The following is an 18,391-nucleotide window of genomic DNA, read 5'->3' on the forward strand; positions in this document are numbered from 1 at the left end:
ATCTTGAAAACAGAGGAGAAGTTCAGTGCATCAAAGGATTTGGAGAAGAAGGCTCCGTTTTACACAGTGAAGTTTTTTGTGAGTTTATGGTTCATTTTAAGGACATTTAAAAAAATGGGAGCTATACTATGGCATCCATTATTCCTGGCTGCTTTTCCTATACAGCATTGAGCTGAAAGAAGGCTTATTAATGAGCATTTTGAGCATAATCGAAGAGGTCGCAGACGTATGGGGAGGAGGCCTTTCCCCCCATGAGTTTACAGGGAACATCGCTCATACCTGCAGCTGTCTGAGACACAGTACATTAGAAGGCTGCGCTTCCGAAAAGAGATGGTCACAGAGATATGCCAGCTCATAAAGGCAGACCTACAGCCTACCAGCGGCAACAGGACTATACTGCCCGTCGGGGTGAAGGGGACTGCGGCACTTGCCTTCTATGCATCCGGCTCCTTTCAGGCATCAGCAGGGGACATACACTCCATCTTGCTGTACACTACACATTGCTGCATTCGCCAGGTGACTACTGCACTGTACGCATGCAGGATAGACTTCATAAACTTCCCAATAGCCAAGGAGGCACAGATGGAGAGGGCTGTAGGTTTTGGATGAATTGCTGGCTTCCCCAAGGCTCAGGGTGCCATTGACTGTACACACATCACCCTGCGAGCACTTCTACTCAATCCAGAGGTTTACTGAAACCGAAAGGGATTCCACTCCATGAACGTACAGATCATCTGTGACCACACTCAGTGCATCATGGTAGTCAATACCCAATATCCAGGGAGCATCCATGATGCTTTCATCTTGCGTGAGAGCAGTGTCTCATGCCTGTTCGAGCATCAACCACAAGGCCAGAGCTGCTTGCTGGGGGACAAAGGTCATGGCTTCGCCACCTGACTCATGACTCCCCTCCAGAACCCTCAAACAGAAGCTAAGCATTGCTATAATGCGAGCCATATAGCCACATGCAACATCGCCGAACAGACAATTGGAGGGCTCAAGCAGCGCTTCCGATGCTTGGACCACTCTGGAGGCTGCCTGCAAAACCATCCTGAGCAGGTCACTGAGTTCACTGTGGTGTGGTGCATGCTACATAACTTAGCCATCATGAGGGGGACAGGATTTGCCAATGGGGACTGCAGGGCCACCTCAGGAGAGAGGGGTGGAGGAGGAGGAGGAGGATGAGGTGGAGGAACCCATGCCACCACCACCACCACAACCTCAACTACAGGGGAGGCATCGTGGAGATTTCGCTGCTGAAAAAGCCTTATGTCAGCAGCTCATAATTGAACGCTTTGCTTGAAGAATGAACGGCACGTTTGATCATTGCCTGGCCACTCTGTCCCACCATGTTGACTATTCCCCCTCTTATTCTGCAAATGAGACACGACACAGGAATGGTTAAGGTGAATAAAAGAATTTATTAAACATTGCAAATGTAATTGAGAAACTTGAATAAAATTTATTAAACATCATAAACGTAATTTTGAAACTGGAATAAAATGTATGAAACATTATTTTGAAATCTATAACTTAACAGAATTGGGAAACTTTAAAAACGTTTATAAAATAGCAACAACAACAAAACAAAAGAACAAATCAACAACGAAACTACAACCCCTGCAAAAATGTATTTTACCTCCGGCTCTTCCTCACCTCCTCCCCCCCACCCTCACCCTCGCCCTCCTTCCTCACGTCATGACCATACCCAAGTTTTCACCAAGAGCTCTTGCAGCAAGGCGACCAAAGTCCTGCTGTATTGGGGGGAGAGACAATGGAGATGCCATGTGTGGATCCACTCGAGAAGCTCCGGGTATGGAAGGGCCGGCTTCTGAGTGGTGAGCCACTTGCTCGGCCTCGCCATTCACAGGTGATGTGGGTCAGGGTGTGACACTGGGGACTGCAGTGTCACAGATGAAGGCCATCAGTAGTGCGTGGGCATTGACAGCCTCGCAGATTTCGCGGCTCGCACGGACAATCTACGACCTGACTTCCGTCATGTTCGCAGATAGTGTCGCAATGCTTGCGGGAATCCTACCCAATACCTCTAGGAGCTGTTGGGTGAGCTGGACGCTCTCCCTGGACAGTGTCACCATGTCCAGGTGTACATCCGCCTATCTGTCAGCAGACCGGCTTTGCCGACTCATCCTCCGGAGAGACGGCATACGGGATTCAACCCCAGGGGTGCATTGCTGCACGCCACTAGAACTTGGTGCCTCGGATGGCTCAAAGCCCGGGAATGTTTCTTCCTTAGACGAGCTTTTGACCGAAGAAAAGAGGTGTTGAATGTATCGGCCCCACCCCAGTCCTCCACCGTCCCCCGTCCCCCCACCCCGGAATAGGCTGTTCGGTCTCCTTGAAGTTCCTCGTCCTCGTCCTCGCCCTCGTCCCCCTCCCCCCCCCCCCCCACATGACGGCCTGAGGTGGAGGCTTCCATTGGAGGATATGGCGCCTCCTCATCTGGAAATAGAAAACAACAGACGAGTGGTTAGCAGTCAGGGAGGGAACAGGGTGACACGAGGAATGTCTCATAGCACAGGCTCATGTGAAGGACTGCTGCTACTGCATTATATGTAGCCCACAGACACTGCATCACATTGGCCCAACCCTAGTCCACAGACACTGCATTACATTGTCCCAACCCTAGTCCACAGACACTGCATCACATTGTCCCAATCCTAGTCCACAGACACTGCATCACATTGCCCCAACCCTAGTCCACAGACACTGCATCACATTGTCCCAACCCTAGTCCACAGACACTGCATCACATTGTCCCAGCCCTAGTCCACAGACACTGCATCACATTGTCCCAACCCTAGTCCACAGACACTGCATCACATTGTCCCAACCCTAGTCCACAGACACTGCATCACATTGTCCCAACCCTAGTCCACAGACACTGCATCACATTGTCCCAACCCTAGTCCACAGACACTGCATCACATTGCCCCAACCCTAGTCCACAGACACTGCATCACATTGCCCCAACCCTAGTCCACAGACACTGCATCACATTGTCCCAACCCTAGTCCACAGACAGTACATCACATTGCCCCAACCCTAGTCCACAGACACTGCATCACATTGTCCCAACCCTAGTCCACAGACAGTACATCACATTGCCCCAACCCTAGTCCACAGACACTACATCACATTGCCCCAACCCTAGTCCACAGACACTGCATCACATTGCCCCAACCCTAGTCCACAGACACTGCATCACATTGTCCCAATCCTAGTCCACAGACAGTACATCACATTGCCCCAACCCTAGTCTACAGACACTGCATCACATTGTCCCAACCCTAGTCCACAGACACTGCATTACATTGTCCCAACCCTAGTCCGCAGACACTGCATCACATTGCCCCAACCCTAGTCCACAGACTCTGCATTACATTGTCCCAACCCTAGTCCAGAGACACTACATCACATTGCCCCAACCCTAGTCCACAGACACTGCATCACATTGTCCCAACCCTAGTCCACAGACACTGCATCACATTGTCCCAACCCTAGTCCACAGACACTGCATCACATTGTCCCAACCCTAGTCCACAGACACTGCATCACATTGTCCCAACCCTAGTCCACAGACATTACATCACATTGCCCCAACCCTAGTCCACAGACACTACATCACATTGCCCCAACCCTAGTCCACAGACACTACATCACATTGTCCCAACCCTAGTCCACAGACACTACATCACATTGCCCCAACCCTAGTCCACAGACACTACATCACATTGTCCCAACCCTAGTCCACAGACACTGCATCACATTGCCCCAACCCTAGTCCACAGACACTACATCATATTGCCCCAACCCAGCCCAAGGATTTTGCAGGACTTACCCTCACTTTCGATTGGGGGCTCAACACCCCTACGGGCAGTTGCCCTTCCTAAGGCACCAATCAGACCGACCACTCGCTCCTCCAGGTCTGTCAGAGGCATCTGGGTGGACTGCCACCTGTCCGCTGCTGCTCCTACTGATTGTGGGACATCTTTACCTGCAAAGGTGACAATGGGAATGGTTATCAGAGGGCCCATCTGCACTTGTGGCACACACAGATAGCCATCAAAGCACTTTTACCATATTGTGTGTATTTAATACAGTCCTCTGTTTAATGGCCCTGGAAGTTGAACATGGTTCATGAGGACAACATCAAAGTGCAGAAACATCTTTTAAGATCTCAGAAAGCAATCTTCATAATGTGTAAAGATCATTCATGGAAAATAAGGTGCAACACTAAGCCTACCTATACCAACATGTATCAGATTCATAACTTAAGTAATGAAAGTGCGCATGAATAAAAATATTACTTACTCTAATGACCCTACAATGGTCATTGAATCTTTTGCGGCACTGGGTGTGGGTCCTTTGGATGGCGTCAATATAAGACACCTCCTCAGCAATGCTGGTCCAAATGCGATGAAAAACTGCTGGGAGGGGTCTACTTGCACCCCTCCTGTTTAATTCTGCCCATCTCCTTTCCACAGCAGTGACAAGGGCCTCGTTTGCCTCATTGCTAAACTTTCTGGCTCGCTGCCTGCTCCCATCTCCTTCCATCATCAATATAATCTAAAAATGGCTGATTCAGCCCTGGGTGTACTGCGCATGCATGAGCGCTCCTTGACAGCTGACCAAAAGCGCGGGAAGAAGAAAAAATGGCAACAAAAAAAATGTGCGCATGCGCAGAAGGTCCGATTTTTTTTCCAGTCGCAAATTTCGGCTCCGGTGCACAAATTCAGTTGTGCAATGCTGGATTTATTGCTGTCGCTCTTCACCATTTGGTGAATTTTGCAAGCTCTGGCGGTAAAGGTACCCCAGTGCTAAAATAACATTTTTCACTGTGATGATCACCCAAAAACGGGCAAAATCGCTAAAACCCAAAAATTCTAGCCCTTAATGTAGTAAAATGGTGGAGCTATGAAAATCGGAGATGTGCAAGAGGCCAGAATTGGAGGAGTGTAGATTTGTCAGAGGCTTTTAGGGCTGGAGGCGGTTGCAGAGATAGGGAGGGGCGAGGCCATGTAGAGATTTGAAAACAAGGATGAGCCTTTTAAAATTGAGGCATTGCCAGACCAGGAGCCAATGCAGGTCAGCGAGCACAGGGGTAATGGGTGAACGGGACTTGGTGCGAGTTAGGATACAGCAGCAGAGTTTTGGATGAGCTCAAGTATACGAAGGATGCAAGGTGGGAGGCTGGCCCGGAGAGCATTGGAATAGACAAGCCTCAAGGCAATAAAGTCGGGGATGAGGGTTTCAGCAGAAAATGGGCTGAGGCAGGGTGGAGATGGGACGCTACAGAACAAATTACAAGGACTAGTCTCTGCACACTGAAATCCCACTGATGGTCAGTTTAGACTCACAGCTACAGTTTAACAGGTTCCAATAGCCGATCCAATAGCTGCATGGTCAACCTGCGTGGAAATCTATGAATGTGACTCTATTGTTAAGATTGGGGGCTTGGCCCAAATGACTTAGAGGCCTTGATGGTTCTGTGATTAGAAAAATATATGATAAAAACTTCAAGGGTTTTAATTTCCTCTGGGTGCTACAAAATAGGTTAATGACTACGCCAAAATAGTGCAGAAACAAATTAATATAAACGCTCTAAACAATGTGCTAAAATTGGGGCGCATAGGGACTTAAGGCCCAAGATTTCATGTAGGGATATTTTACTTTGGGAATAAAAGAAAGCACTGACAGCTTGCTGAACAGTGAAAATTGTTTGAACATATACATCGCAGCGCAATGAGATTTGCTGCCCAAGGTTCTAGCTGTCATTAGAAATTCCAAGGCTTCTAAAAGGAAATGAGGATATGGCACATCATCAATCTTGTTTTCATTGAACAGGATCACTGATTTACCTCTCTGATCTTTTTAAATGGAGGTAACAATACAAGCGATAGTCACCGCTCATTTCCGCAGAGTCATAATCATGTTTTTAATGTAGAAAAGTGAAGTTGGTGCTGTAATTAATTGACGCTTTGGCCTGTGGGTGTTTGCACAATAGGATACTTTCAAGTAGATGCTCAGCTTGAGCATTATTCATTCATAATGAAGCCTGGTAAATGCTACAAAAATAATACAATATTAAGATTGCAAAGAAAAAAATACTATGTATGAAAATAAAGCTGTGCAAAAGTACCCTAACCATAAAAAAGCAATCCTTGTCAGCTTTTCACAACTATCTCAGCCATTGCCTATGTACTGGGCCCCAGTGACCATGGTGATCATAGAACAAATTACAGCCTAGAGTATAACTCAGATTTTGCCAGCTACTCTTTGCACGCTCATAGCTAATGCTATCAGACTGGTCATTTCACCAAATTAATAAATATTGAAATGTGCATTTGAAATCTTAAACATATAGGCCCCATGATTTGCTCCTGATTTTTAGGAGCAACTGGTGTAGAACGGAGTATCTTAAAAATCAGAATTCTCCACATTTAGTTTTCTGCAGTTCTAGTCAGGTAGAACAGTTTCACTTTGGAACTGATTTTTTTTTTCAAAAGGGGGCGTGTCCGGCCACTGACGCCTGATTTGAAAGTTTCCACAGTGAAAACGAACTCCAAACTAACTTAGAATGGAGCCAGTGATGATTTTTGTAGGCTTGAAAAAACCTTGTCTACACTTTAAAAAATCAGGCGCAGGTTACAAATTAGGCGTGGGGAACGAGGGGGGGAGGGGGGGGAAGGGAAGTCATTAAATTCTACAATCAATCCTTAGTTATACTTATACAAATATTATACAAATAAATCCAACCTGAATAAAAATTTATAAGCAAAGAAAATATTAAATAAACCATGTTCCGACCTGTGTGAAAGTGCTTCAGGCAGGCCTTTCAGGCAGCGGTGTGGCGTCAGTGTCTCGGTGGCAGGGGCAGGCAGCAAGCAGCAAGCAGCAAGCAGCCTTCGAGCTGAACTGCAGTGCTTGAGGCAGGGGTGTGGCGTCAGTGTCTCGTCTCGACGGCAGGGGCAGGCAGCAAGCAGCAAGCAGCCTTCGAGCTGAGCTGCGGTGCTTGAGGCAGGCCTTCATTCCCCGCGCAGCACCCGGACGGACTTGAGGCCATTTGGCCATGGGATTGCAGCGGCGTCAGTGGTTGGCCGGGAGCCAAAGAATGAACACCTGACACACGCAGCTCATTAAGGTTCTTGAGGCCATTCGGCCACGCTTTAGGGGCGGCGTCAGTGGCTGGCCGGCAGCCAAAGATACTGTAGCAGCCTTCGAGCTGTGAGGGGGACTGACTGAGGCCATTTGGACAGGGAGAGGCAGCCACATCGACATCTTTATATTTAAATTTGCAGAATGGGTGCACCACATATTATGCAATGGTTTGCTTCCTCATGCAAGAAATTCTTTGTTCTTGGTGGACGTTGATCCATTGCAAAGTTGAATTGGCACTTTTATTTCTCTAAACACACAGTCCTTAATTTGCAGGCACCGGTTCTGCAAGTTTAGCAGTGAAAAGCTGAACTCACTGATTTCAGCAGGTGATTTATTCAGCAGTGCTGCTAAAAGCACTCCCTCACACACAGAAATATCAAGAAAATTAAAATACAAGCCTTTGCAGGGGTCCAAGAAACAAATCTTCACTTTTTCTGCAGCACTTTTAAAAATGGCCGAGTGCCAATGTTTACTTCAGACTGCGCGTGCGCGAATGCTCCAACGCGCACGCGCAGGGTTGCCGGCATCAAGAAGCCTCATTTAAATTGTACCCTCCCCCTCCTACTTTCAAAATCGCGCGAGTGGTAGGCTCCGCCCCCTGTGCGCCGCGCCAAGCAGACATCGAGCTCCAAGGAGCTCGAGAATACCCCATTTTTTTTCAGCCGCCGTTTCCGGCGTGAAAAACAGGCGCCCAGGTCTGAGGTGCACCTTTTTCGCCGCGTGTAGAAACTTGGGGCCATAGATGCTGCTTTGTCAATTTTTTCTTGTCAAATCCCTTCCTCCCTTACGGGGAAAGAAAACTGATGAAATTCCTCCATACTCATGTTGTTAATTTTCAGATCTGTACATATAACAGTATATTTCCCTCCGGTTCATCCTGCAATGCTGAAATAGTTCACCTCACATTTGTTTTTCTTTTCCTTTTGAAGACTGCACATCCCATCAAAGACTGTACTCATCTGAGTCTCAGTGACGAGCCCAAGACAGTATACTGTTGGTACTCTTGTGTAAATCTTCATCGGTCCTCAAGCTTAACTGAAAATGAAAAATGTAATGCATCACTGCCACAGAAACTTTAGACGTGCTCCACCGGCCTTGTGACCAGCAGAAATGCAAACAATGTAATACTTCAATAATGTTACTTATAATCCACTAATCTGACCTTGTGACCAAAGATAGGCTGTTAAAAGTTAAATCCTTAACCAATAACCTGCTGAATATGTTGGACTCTAAAAAGTGAGTCCAGAAATGTGGTGACTTTAGGCTGTACATATATAATACTTTTTTAGTCTGAAACCAGTAGCTGTGGTGTGCAAAGAATAGCTGTCAAGACCTGAGTTATACTCTCGGCTGCAACTGGTACTATGTCCACTAGAGGAGAGTTCTGTGTGTACATGCTTTTGTGCTCGCATAGAGCTCTGCTCCCCCATGGCTATTTTTCAACATTAGGAGAGAGCAGGTGGCAGCATCTTATAACCTTAAGAACATCAGTCCTGAATTTATAACGTTCCTTTGAGATCCAATATAGCAGCAATGAATCCATCCTGAGCATTTTTTAAACTCAACTTGACGCTGGGCTGGAGAAATATTGTACCCAGGGTGAAACTCAACCAGTCTCCTAGAAGAAGCTTTTACACCTCTTGGCTCAAGTGGATTTGGGAATCAGATCAAGACCTGAGTACTGAGTTATTCTGCCGCTCTCATATAGGTTTTTGCCCCAAAGCTCTTTCATTTAATGTATAAATGGCAGTCTGCCTCCAGTTTAGAAACTAGGAGCCTAGATTTGCCAATCAAGTGAAATTCTGAGTGTGAGTGCAGCAGAGCGCAATTTTCCCTCACCTGGCATTGCATTTTCAGGGTGGGGCACTAATTGGGAGCTTGCCTAATGAGTCAGGCAGTGGTGGAAGGCCTTAGTTGGAACATAAAAATACCAGCCCCTAAGAAGAGCAGCACAGGAGAAGTAGAAGGAGGTGACCCCAGTGCCAATGGCAACATGCCATGCATTGCCACTCAGTGCTGTTAGTGTTCCTAAAATGGCATTACGTCAGGAATTTCAGGATTTGACCCAGTGACATGAATTCTCTTGTTAAGCCTGTTACAATGTTATGTTTCGCAAACAAATCCTCCAGTACTGTCTCAAAGGAGATAAGGATAAAAACACATTGGGCCTGAAAATCCTTGGGGACTCAATCCCAGCAGTTACTCTGTGATGCACCCACTCCGAAAATCTGCCGCTCACCCCCCCTGAAGTTTTGAGGTTTGGACAAGGGCTCATAGGAGCAGGCCTTTAGTGATGTGGGGGTGCAACCGCAGCAAGCTTCCGTCAAAGACTCTGGAAATGCAGGTTGCGGAGGGGGGGGGGGTGAAGGGCTGCCCCCGTAAGAGGCAGGTCATGGCCCCAGCAGCCACCTGTGTCAGGGTGTGGCTTTAATAATTATGAAGAAAATGTCCCCAAGCTTCAGAAGGGCCAGAGCCCAACCGGCAGACAAAAATCAGGAAACTATAGACTAGTTAGCCTAACATCTGTAGTTGGGAAAATGTTGGAGTCCATTATTAAAGAAGCAGTAGCAGGACATTTGGAAAAGCAAAATTTGGTCAGGCAGAGTCAGCATGGATTTATGATGGGGAAGTCATGTTTGACAAATTTGCTGGAATTCTTTGAGGATGTAACGGACAGGGTGGATAAAGGGGAACCAGTGGATGTGGTGTATTTGGATTTTCAGAAGGCATTTGACAAGATGCCACATAAAAGATTACTACACAAGATAACATTTCACGGGGTTGGGGGTAATATATTAGCATAGATAGAGGATTGGCTAATGAAAAGAAAACAGAGAGTCAGGATAAGTGGTTCATTCTCTGGTTGGCAATCAGTAACCAGTGGGGTGCTGCAGGGATCAGTGCTGGGACCCCAACTATTTACAATCTATATTAACGACTTGGAAGAAGGGACTGAGTGTAACGTAATCAAGCTTGCTGATGATACAAAGATGGGAGGAAAAACAATGTGTGAGAAGGACACAAAAAATCTGCAAAAGGACATGGGGCTAGAACCTCCATTTTTTTTGCCTGCCTAACACCCACTTAACGCCTATTTTACCGCTGAAATGATGTATAATGGGCAGATATCGCCCATTTTGGTGCAAAATGGAAACTGTTGGGCTTTTTTAGGAGACTTATCGGCGAGCGTTATTTTCCTAATGGGCTTAACGCCGAGAAAAAATATTACTGCCCGCCCACTTATTTTGGGTGGTATCAGCAGGACGGGCGAATTCAACACCCATATTATCGCCCAGCGTTACTTTCCTCATGGAATTAATGCCGAGATTCAATATTAACGCCCGGCGACAGTTTTTTGTCATAAAGAGCATATTTACCCAAACTAGCGGCCATGGAGATCGCCCACCGTCAATTTCACCACCTCGCACATATCGCCCACAATATCGCCCGCTTAAAAAACCCACAAAAAGTGGAACTAACCGAAACGAATCACAGCATTATGGACGCCATGTTGTAGATCGTCAGAGTTCGGATGTACTCTGCAAGTCGTTGGAGTTGATGTGAGCATCTCTGAAAACATCTTGACCACACTATAACCAATTGGAATTGAAGAGGTGTGCTCGTCAGGACTTTCCTTGTTTGTGTGCAATCGGTAGCAGACAGAGAGCTACTGCAATGGGGCCTGTCCTTTCTCACCCTTTCTTGATGACCAAATACATGCAGCAGACTCGAGATCGCCGAAGGAACGCTACACTGCATTATGTGCCCAATTTACGAAGTGACAGACAGATAAGGAGGACCAGACATTACACCCCCTGCAAGTACAAGGAGAAGCATTCTTATCTCGACTTGCCCGACACCACCTGCCTTCGAGATTGCGCTTCCACAAAGAGATCATCACTGAGGTATGCCAGCTGATAAGGGCAGATCTGCAACCTGCCAGCATCATCAGTACTGCACTGTCCATTGAGGTCAAAGTCACCGTGGCACTGTCGTTCTATGCCTCGGGTTCTTTTCAGGCCATTGCTGGCGACATTTGTGGATTTTCTCAGCATGCCGCACATCGCTGCACTAGACAGGCCACTGAAGCCCTGTACACAGGCAGGAGGGACTTGATCAGCTTCCCTATGACCAGGGAGGCACAGAGTGAGACGGCTTTAGGTTTTTCCAGAATTGCAACCTTCCCCAAGGCATAGGGAGCAATAGACGGTCCGCACATCGCAATGCGGGCACCTGTTCAGGATGCTGAGGTTTTCAGGAACCGCAAGGGAGTCCACTCCCTAAATGTCCAGCTGGTTGTCGACCACCAGCAAATTATACTGGCAGTGATTGCTCAATTTCCGGGCAGCAATCATGATGCGCACATCCTACGTGAGAGCACTGTATCTGACTTGTTTAACAATGAGCCACAAGGTCAATGCTGGATGCTTGGGGACAAAGGATATGGCCTCGCCACCTGGCTGATGACCCCACTGTGTGACACCCACACCAAGGCCGAGAGGCAATACAACGAGAGCCACAGAGCAACTCGCAATATCATTGAGAAAATCATTGGAGTGCTGAATCAGCACTTCAGATGCCTGGACCACTCAGGAGGCGAGCTCCAATACCACCCTGAGCAGGTAGCTCAATTCATGGTGTTCTGCTCCATGCTACAAAACTTGGCTATCAGGAGGGGACCATAATTACCTGATGAGTCTGACAGTCCACCTCACCAGAGAGAGGAAGAGGAGGACGAGGAGGCGGATGCTGACATCGGTCCAGACAATCAGGCTGATGCTGAAGCCATGCCCCCGCCCCTCTGTAGACCGCATGAAAGGGCCCATGGTGGCCTGATAGCTGCAAGAGCCTTAGGTCAGGAGCTCATCAATGATCGCTTTGCCTGAAAGAACATTGGTGTTATTTCCATCGCTGACACACTGCTGGGTGTGCAGGTCATACATCAATAGTGGGTATCACCTTGGTGACCGTTAAAGTTTACGTTGATTGAAGTTAAGTGTGATTATATCCTTTGATAAGGAATCACCAGCATGTAACGGTACAGCTATCTGAGCCAATGTGCTGCAAGGTTTTGCTAAATAAAAAACATTTAAACTGAACATTAGTCTGAAATCATCAGTATTTCTGTACAAACCAACCCCGCCGCCCCCCCCCCCCCCACTTCTCCTCCCCACCTCTACCCCTTCCCCTGCTCTCCTGACTCCAAGCCACCTGGCCAAGGAGGTCCTCAGGTGATGCTTCATTTGAGTGGGGATGGGGGTGATGGCCGAAGCGCTGCTTGGATGGATACGGGAGAGGATGGTCCCGAGGTCGGAACGTGCTCCACGCCAGAAGCAAGATGTTGCTGCTGGCTCTCATGTGTGGTTGGCAATGGGAGTGCATCACCTTGGGGCGATCCAGGACCACTGGGAGCCCTCTGCCAGTAGTGTTCCTGGCTACCAGCTCCAGGACCCTTCCATTTTATATGTTATTTGTTGGACAAAAACTCGGTGCCAACTATGTTCTTGGTGCTTAGTGGGCTTTTTGCTGCTCGTGAATCTCCCTTGTGCCTCCCACAACAGCCAAACAAGCACACACCACGCCCACACACGCTTTCAGTGCCTCTGAGTTCCCTCTCTCTCTGTCTCCTCTTCTGCGCAAGTCATGGTGACCCTTGACCTCCAGAATCGCTGGAATCGAGTGTTGCCATGCCATTGCTAAGGACAGCCACACTTTATGGCAGAAGGTCAGAAAAATTTTATGCTACTACCCATTTGATATCGCTCACGGTAACGCCCATTTTCAAAAATGTAAACTAGGTGTTTTGAGAATGGGCGAGCAGCCAGTGATCTGAAAACCCTTTTTTAATGCCCACGCCAGAAATAATGTCCATTTTTGGGCACTAAGCTCAAAAGTGGAGGTTCTAGCCCTTAGACAGGCTAAGTGAGTGGGCAAAAATTTGGCAGATGGAGTATAATGTTGGAAAGTATGTGGCCATGCACTTTGGCAGAAAAAATCAAAGAGCAAGTTATTATTTAAATGGAGAAAGTTTGCAAAGTGCTGCAGTAAAGCGGGATTTGTGGGTACTTGTGTATGAAACACAAAAGTTAGTATGCAGGTACAGTAAGTGATCAGGAAGGCCAATGGAATCTTGACCTTTATTGCAAAGGGGATGGAGTATAAAAGCAGGGAAGTCTTGCTACAGTTGTCCAGGATATTGGTGAGGCCACACCTGGAATACTGTGCAGTTTTGGTTTGCATATTTACAAAAGGATATACTTGCTTTGGAGGCAGTTCAGAGAAGGTTCACAAGGTTGATTCCAGAGATGAGGAGGTTGACTTATGAGGAAGGGTTGAGTAGGTTGGACCTCTACTCATTGGAATTCAGAAGAATGAGAGGTGATCTTATCGAAACATAAAAGATTATGAGGGGGCTTGACAAGGTGGATGCAGAGAGGATGTTTCCATTGATGGGGGAGACTAGAATTAGAGGGCATCATCTTCGAATAAGGGGCCACCCATTTAAAACTGAGATGAAGAGAAATTTCTTCTCTCAGAGGGTTGTAAATCTGTGGAATTTGCTGCCTCAGAGAGCTATGAAAGCTGGGATGTTGAATACATTTAAGACAGAAATAGACAGTTTCTTAAACGATAACGGAATAAGGGGTTATGGAGAGCGGGCAGGGAAGTGGACCTGAGTCCTTGATCAGACCAAACATGATCGTATTGAATGGCGGAGCAGGCTTGAGGGGCCATATGGCTTACTCCTGCTCCTATTTCTTATGTAATGTACATATAGATTGGACTAACCAAACTGGTAGCAATACTGTGGAGGAGGATTTCCTGGAGTGTATAAGGGATGGTTTTCTAGACCAATATGTCGAGGAACCAACTAGAGAGCAGGCCATCCTAGACTGGGTCTTGTGTAACGAGAAGATTAATTAGTAATCTGGTCATGTGGGGCCCCTTGGGGAAGAGTGACCATAATATGGTAGAATTCTTTATTAAGGTGAAGAGCGACATAGTTAATTCAGAGACTAGGATTTTGAACTTAAAGAAAGGTAACTTCGATGGTATGAGACGTGAATTGGCTAGGCTAGACTGAAGAATGATACTTAAAGGGTTGACAGTCGATAGGCAATGGCAGACATTTAAATATCACATGGATGAACTACAACAATTGTACATCCCTGTGTGGTGTAAGAATAAAAAAGGGAAGGTGGCTCAACCGTGGCTAACAAGGGAAATTAGGGAAATTGTTAAATCTAAGGAAGAGGCATATAAATTGGCCAGAAAAAGCAGCAAACCTGAGGACTGGGAGAAATTTAGAATTCAGCAGAGGAGGACAAAGAGTTTAATTAGGAGGGGGAAAATAGAGTATGAGAGCAAGCTTGCAGGGAACATAAAAACTGACTGCAAAAGCTTCTATAGATATGTGAAGAGAAAAAGATTAGTGAAGCCTAATGTAGGTCCCTTGCAGTCAGAATCAGGTGAATTCATAATGGGGAATAAGGAAATGTCAGACCAATTAAACAAATATTTTGGTTCTGTCTTCACGAAGGAAGACACGAATAACCTCCTGAAAATACTAGGGGACCGAGGGTCTAGCGAGAAGAGGGAACTAAAGGAAATTAGTCAGGAAATGGTGTTAGGGAAATTGAAGGGACTGAAGGCCGATAAATCCCCAGGGCCTGATAGTCTGCATCCCAGAGTACTTAAGGAAGTAGCTCTAGAAATAGTAGATGCATTGGTCATTTTCCAACATCCCATGGACTCTGATTCAGTTCCTATGGATTGGAGGGCAGCTAATGTAACCGCACTTTTTAAAAAAGGAAGGAGAGAGAAAACAGGGAATTATTGACTGGTTAGCCTGACATTGGTGGTGGGGAAAATGTTGGAATCAATTATTAAAGATGTGATAGCAGTGCATTTGGAAAGCAGTGACAGCATGGATTTATAAAAGAGAAATCATGCTTGACAAATCTTGAGTTTTTTGAGGATGTAATTAGTAGAATGGATAAGGAAGAACCAGTGGATATGGTGTATTTGGACTTTCAAAAGGCTTTTGACAAGGTCCCACACAAGAGATTAGTGTGCAAAATTAAAGCACATGGTATTTGGGGTAATGTATTGACGTGGACAGAGAACTGGATGGCTGATAGGAAGCAAAGAGTCGGGATATACGGGTCCTTTTCAGAATGGCAGACAGAGACTAGTGGGGGACCCCAGCTATTTACAATATACATTAATGATTTAGACGAAGGAATTGAATGTAATATTTCCAAATTTGCAGGTGACACTAAGCTGGGTAGCAGTGCGAGCTGTGAGGAGGATGCTAAGAGGCTGCAGGGGGTCTTTGACAGGTTCAGTCAATGGGCAAATACATGGCAGATGCAGTATAATGGATAAATGTGAGGTTATCCACTTTGGTGGCAAAAACAGGAAAGCAGATTATTATCTGAATGGTGACAGATTAGGAAAAGGGAAGGTGCAATGAGACCTGGGTGTCATGGTATATCAGTCATTGAAGGTAGGCATGCAAGTACAGTAGTCAGTAAAGAAAGCAAATGGCATGCTGGCCTTAATAGCAAGGGGATTTGAGTATAGGAGCAGGGAGGTCTTACTGCAGTTGTACAGGATCTTGGTGAGACCACACCTTGAGTATTGTGTGCAGTTTTGGTCTCCTAATCTGAGGAAGGACGTGCTTGCTATTGAGGGAGTGCAGCGAAGGTTCACCAGACTGATTCCCGGGATGGCAGGACTGACATATGAGAAAAGACTGGATCGGCTAGGCTTATACTCACTGGAATTTAGAAGAATGAGAGGGGATCTCATAGAAACTTATAACATTCTGACGGGACTGGACAGGTTCGATGCAGGAAGAATGTTCCCGATGTTGGGGAAGTCCAGAACCAGGGGTCACAGTCTAAAGATAAGGGGTAAGCCATTTAGGACCAAGATGAGGAGAAATTTTTTCACCCAGAGAGTTGTGAACCTGTGGAATTCTCTGCCACAGAAAGTTGTTGAGCCCAGTTCGTTGGACATATTCAAAAGGGAGTTAGATGTGGCCCTTACGGCTAAGGGGATCAGGGGGTATGGAGAGAAGGCAGAGGTGGGGTACTGAGGTGAATGATCAGCCATGATCATATTGAATGGTGGTGCAGGCTTGAAGGGCCGAATGGCCTACTCCTGCACCTATTTTATATGTTTCTATGTTTCTATGTTCTTATGTTCTAATAGAATCTGGAGCCTCTGGAGTGGCAGCCAACCGACTGCCCTTCAGGAGGCTGGCACGCCTCATCTCAGTGAGCGTACTGACCTCCAAACTGATGCCGGGTCCGTTTGAGGCTCAGGAAGCAGGAGCTTCCAGAGTTGGTTAGTTGTTCCTCCTCCATATCAGAGGCCTTGTTTGTGGTGGAGGGAAGCTCAGCCCACCCCTCCCCCACACCTCCCAAGTGAGGCCCCTGGAAATCCGTGTAAGGCCAAGATCCGGCATTTCCAGGTGCTGGTGGAGTTTGCGACCATTCCAGTGCGCTCCTGTTGGAGCAATGACAGGAGTCTGTCGGAGCAGCCAAGCAATTTCAGTGACCGTAATCCTCATCTTAAAGTTTATCTTCGTCCAACAAATAGGTCAGTGTCAAGTTTATTTTATTGTTATTGAAATGCCTGTTTCTAGCCCCAAGCTGAATTCTAACAGGTCTCTCGTGAATCAGCTGAGCAGGTACTCTACTGTTGAGTGCTTTCTTTGCATCTTGCAGCAAGGGACAGAGCAGAGGCTTTCCAGCAACTTTTTGTTATGCTTGAGGAATGAAAAAGTCTCAAATACTCTTACACAATCCTGAAAGCTGCTTGTTTGGATCAGACCAGTGCTTAAGATCACTGATCAGCTCCAGGATCAAATGATGAACTTGTAATATGTAATGAACAAAATGACCTTAACCTAGATTGTTTAATGGCACTTTCTTTGAGAGCTGCTATTAATTCAGTGCCACTGTGCCAATTAATAAACCCCATGTGGGAATTTGAAATCTGTGTTAATGAAGAATATCACTGTTTTAACCTCTCACAAGCCAAGTTCAGATTCAGCACGACGTATCAAATATGGTATTAAATGATGGCAGATGCCTGCCAAAGGTTGCAAGTTAAGTGAATTTAGCAATCTTGATCTAACTGTGACAGATGGGTTTACATCACTGAAGTGTCCTAAATTTGGCATAAGGCTGGCAACTGTTCTCAGTGCATGTACAATACAGTGATGTGGTAAAGATGGCTGTGCTTTGACTGGTGACTTATATAATACCCGACCTTGGGACATGCACTGCACTCAGTGTTCTACTCCCCAGAATAAATACTTGATAAAATACTATTATCAGTCTCTTCTTAGAAGGACATGGGGAGTTATTAAAGATGCACATACTTTTAAAAGACTTCAAAATCTAGTCATCATGAAATTCACCAATGACTGAAGGTATTTATACATTCCTGCATCAAACACCCCTGCTGAATGTATTGCTGAATATATAAAGAATTTGCATTTATATAGCATTTTTCATGACCTCAAGACTTCCCAAAGTGCTTTACAGCCAATGAAGTACTTTTTAATGTGTAGTCATTGTTGTAATGTAGGAAACGCAGCAGCCATATTGCATACAGCAAGATCCCACAAACAACATGATAAAGACCAAATAATCTGTTTCAGTCTTTTTAGTTAAATGATAAATATTGGCCAGGATTCTGGGAGAATTCACTTTCCTTTGAAAAATACCATGGGATCTTTTACATCCATTTGCGAGAGCAGACAGGACCTGGGTTTAATGTCTCATCTGAAAGACATGAATATTTTGAAAAGAGCAAATATTTAGGTATTAGCCTTGGCTCTGTGGTAGCAATCCCACCTCTGAATCAGAAGGTTGTGGGTTCAAGCCCCACTCCAGAGACTTGAGCATATAATCTAGGCTGACACTTAAGTAGAGAATTCAGGGGGTGCTTCATTTTGGAGGTGCTGTCTTGAGCGTATGATCGCATAATTCTTATGTTACCCAGAGCCTTGAACTAATAATCCACAGAGAGTGAATTCAAGTCCCACCATGGTAGTTTGAGAATCTGAATTTAGGTTAAATAAATCTAAGATTCATCAATGGCTGAAGGTATTTATACATTCCCATGGCAAACACCCCTGCAATTTATTGCTGAAACCCTCATAAACAAATGAATATTTAAGTGTCAGCCTTAG

The sequence above is a fragment of the Pristiophorus japonicus genome, chromosome 7, assembly GCF_044704955.1.
Source record: "Pristiophorus japonicus isolate sPriJap1 chromosome 7, sPriJap1.hap1, whole genome shotgun sequence".
NCBI classification, from domain to species: Eukaryota; Metazoa; Chordata; class Chondrichthyes; family Pristiophoridae; genus Pristiophorus; species Pristiophorus japonicus.